Here is a 4,275-nt window from a genome sequence, read left to right as displayed (position 1 = left end):
AACAGAGAAACAAAAGGCGAACCGACCCCTCAACAAAAACTCGTACTAATTCTAATTCTACCACCCCCAGCTATGCTCATACTCCATAATAAAAGCTAGACGGCAGTATGAAGAAAGAGTCGAGTGTGAGTGGAATAGTAAGTAGTGATTCCGTTATGGTTAAGGATGGCAGTAACCAACAGAAATAGTAGTAGTACGGTGAAATTGAGTACTGATACCAGGTGTGTCGGCGGCCGGTTGCGAGATGGGGCGCCGCCGGAAGACGAGACAATGAAGGCGGATACCGTGGCACACGTGGCACAGAAGAAGAAGAAGAGGCGGCAAAATCAAGTTTGCCTAGGTACTAGGTAGCCATAATATTCCCCTACCGCTTTCTAACTGCCTTGTCGATATATTGGGAAACCTCTTACCTTCTGAAACCTCGTAGAAGCATAATACACTCAAGTATAAAATATTACTACTTGTTATAAAACAATAAAAGAAAGAAGAGTATTACAAAGAAAGAGACAGAGGGAATTAATTTTTATTGAATTTTGGGATGATTTACAATGGGATAAGACCCCTATATTTATAGGGGGAAAATGACTTAGTCACAAAGTAAAACTCTCTACAAGATAGACATTCACTCTAAATAGAATTATATTCATAACACTCCCCCTGAAATGTCTACTCAATAAGTAATGTGCCTCGTTAAAACCTTAACTAAAATAAAACCCAATGGGAAAAAAATTCTAGAAAAGGAAAAAGAGTACACATATCTAATAATACGCCTTTTGGTTGTCTCGTTAAAAACCTTGCAAGGAAAACCTAGTGGGACAAAACCTTGTAAGGAAAAAAGAGTGCAACGCGCATTAAACTCCCCCTGAAGAGAGCATCATTTCACATCCTTGAGCCTTCGCATTCCAATCTTGTGTATTAGCTTCTTGAAGGTTGACGTCGGTAGAGATTTTGTGAACAAATCAGCCATATTATCACTTGAACGAATCTGTTGCACATTGATATCACCATTCTTTTGAAGATCATGTGTGAAAAATAACTTTGGTGAAATGTGCTTTGTCCTATCTCCTTTTATGAATCCTCCCTTCAATTGAGCTATGCATGCTGCATTATCTTCATACAAAATCGTGGGTAGTTTGTCACATTTCAAACCACATTTGTCTCGAATAAGATGTATTGTAGACCTCAACCACACACATTCTCGACTTGCTTCATGAATAGCAATTATCTCAGCATGATTAGATGAAGTAGCCACAATTGATTGCTTAGTCGATCGCCAAGATATGGCAGTGCCTCCACAGGTAAACGCATAACCTGTTTGAGATCGAGCCTTGTGTGGGTCAGATAAATACCCAGCATCAGCATAACCAACAAGATCGGGACTGCAATTATTGCCACAAAATAAGCCCATATCAGTAGTTCCTTTTAGATACCGTAATATGTGTTTGATTCCATTCCAGTGTCTCCTTGTAGGAGCAGAGCTATATCTTGCTAAGACATTAACTGAAAAGGTTATGTCAGGCCTTGTAGTATTGGCAAGATACATTAGTGCACCAATTGCACTAAGATATGGTACTTCAGGACCAAGTAGCTCTTCATTCTTTTCTTGAGGTCGGAATGGATCCTTATTCACATCAAGTGATCGAACAACCATCGGAGTACTTAATGGATGTGCTCCATCCATATAAAACCGTTTCAATACCTTTTCTATGTAGGCAGATTGATGAACAAAAATTCCGTTTGCCAAATGTTCAATTTGCAAACCAAGACATAATTTTGTCTTTCCGAGATCTTTCATCTCGAATTCCTTCTTTAAATAATCAATTGCCTTTTGGAGTTCTATAGGAGTTCCAATAAGGTTTATGTCATCAACATATTCGGCAAGTACAACAAATTCCGATGTTGTTTTCTTTATAAAAATACATGGGCAAATGGCATCATTTATATAGCCTTCCTTTAATAAATACTCACTAAGACGATTATACCACATTCGTCCTGACTGCTTTAGACCACACAACGATCTTTGCAATTTGATTGAAAATATTTCCCTGGACTTTGAATTATTTGCTTTAGGCATTTTGAATCCCTCGAGAATTTTTATGTATATCTCATTATCAAGTGAGCCATAAAGATAGGCGGTAACCACATCCATTAAATGCATGTCAAGCTTTTCATGGACAGCAAAACTAATGAGATAACGGAACGTTATAGCATCCATAACGGGTGAATATGTCTCTTCATAATCGACACCAGGCCTTTGTGAAAATCCTTGTGAAAATCCTTATATCTTTATACCTCATTTTTCTCATTTCTCTTGCGTACAAAAACACATTTATAGCCAACAGGCTTAACACCATTAGGTGTTTGGACTACAGGCCCAAAAACTTCACGTTTTGCAAGTGAATTCAACTCTGATTGGATTGCTTCTTGCCATTTTGGCCAATCACGTGTTTGTCGACATTTTCCAACAGACTGAGGTTCAAGATCCTCACTTTCTTGCATAATGCTAGATGCAACATTATATGCAAAGACATAATCCACCACTATATCCACTCGATTCAAATTTGTCTCAATATCGATTGGATTTATTGATAGTTCCTTATTTTCTTGAGTCTCGGGCTTAGTGGATTCCTCATGAATCTCAGGATTTACTAAATCGTGGATTTCTTCATGAGGTTCTTTCGTAGTGTCATTTTGATCATTTGTTTTCCTTTTTCTAGGATTTCGATCTTTGGAACCTAATGGTCTGCCACGTTTTAGGCGTACTTTTGACTCATTAGCTATGGCACTAGAAGATTGTCCAATAGGGACATCAATACGAATTGGAACATTCTCTGCAGGGATATGTGATTTTGTTATCCTTTTCAAATCTATAAATGCGTCTGGCATTTGATTTGCTATTCTTTGCAAATGGATAATTTTTTGCACCTCTTTTTCACAAGTAGAGGCACGTGGATCAAGATGAGATAATGATGGATTTTTCCACAAAATTTTCCGTTTGGTTTCACCAACTTCTCCCCCTTATTTTGGGAAAAGTGTCTCATCGAATCGACAGGCTGCAAATCGTGCAGTAAACAAATTCCCCATCAATGTTTCGAGGTAGCGAATAATGGAGGGCGATTCAAACCCAACATATATTCCTAACCTTCTTTGCGGACCCATTTTGGTGCGATATGGTGGTGCTACAGGTACATATACTGCGCATCCAAAAATTCTTAAATGGGATATATTAGGTTCGTGACCCAAAACTAATTGCAATGGGGAATATTTATGATAATTTGTCGGTCTGAGACGAACTAACATTGCTGCATGCAAAATGGCGTGACCCCAAACAGAAGTGGGCAACCTCGTTTTCATGAGTAACGGTCTTGCTATCAATTGCAGACGTTTAATTAAAGACTCTGCAAGACCATTTTGAGTGTGAACATGAGCTGCAGGATGTTCCACTTTTATCCCAATTGATAAGCAATAATCATTAAATGCTTGGGATGAAAACTTAGCAGCATTATCAAGTCTAATAGACTTAATTGGATTATCGGGAAATTGTGCCCGTAATCGAATTATTTGTGCCATTAATTTTACAAACGCGAGGTTGCGAGATGACAATAGGCACACATGGGACCATCTAGAAGATGCGTCTATTAAGACCATAAAATATCTAAACGACCCACTAGGTGGGTGAATAGGTCCACAAATGTCCTCTTGCATACGTTCCAAAAACGCAGGGGACTCAATTCCAACCTTTGTTGGTGATAGTCTAATGATTAACTTGCCTTGATAACAAGAAGTGCAAGAAAATTCATTATTTAAAAGAATCTTTAAATTCTTTAATGAATGCCCATTTGAGTTTTCTATAATTCGTCTCATCATAATTGATCCAGGGTGTCCCAATCGATCATGCCAAAGTACAAAAGTATTGGAATCAGTAACCTTTTGGTTTACAATAGAATGTGCCTCAATTGCACTAATTCTTGTCCAATACAGGCCACAAGATAAAGATGGAAACTTCTCAATAACTCTCTTTTGGCCAGAGACATTCTTGGTAATGATGAGATATTCAAGATTATTCTCATCTATTGTTTCAATATGATATCCATTTCGACGGATATCTTTAAAACTCAACAAGTTTCTCTTTGACTTGGAGGAGAACATTGCATTCTCTATGATAAGTATTGTTCCCTTAGGCAGAGTTATAGTAGCTCTTCCAGAGCCTTCAATTAATTTACTACTACCAGAAATTGTAGTAACATCTGCCTTACACATACTTAAATGAGAAAA

At 37.9% G+C, this 4,275-nt stretch overlaps 1 protein-coding gene across 3 annotated transcripts in view; it reads right to left on the bottom strand.

Moving 5' to 3' along the window:
- LOC109231157 (protein DETOXIFICATION 45, chloroplastic-like) overlaps positions 1–420 on the bottom strand; it is an 8,628-nt gene extending 8,208 nt beyond the window's left edge. For 2 of the 3 annotated variants that reach the window (XM_019396727.1, XM_019396724.1), the window contains exon 1: positions 219–420. The gene's annotated coding sequence lies outside the window, so the exon portion shown is untranslated. Of the gene's footprint in view, positions 1–26; positions 100–218 lie in introns of those variants that run through there. The other variant, XM_019396726.1, reaches the window with a different exon arrangement.

This window comes from Nicotiana attenuata, chromosome 8, assembly GCF_001879085.1.
Source record: "Nicotiana attenuata strain UT chromosome 8, NIATTr2, whole genome shotgun sequence".
In the NCBI taxonomy this organism is placed as follows: Eukaryota; Viridiplantae; Streptophyta; class Magnoliopsida; order Solanales; family Solanaceae; genus Nicotiana; species Nicotiana attenuata.
This window is presented reverse-complemented; position numbering and strand designations above follow the sequence as displayed.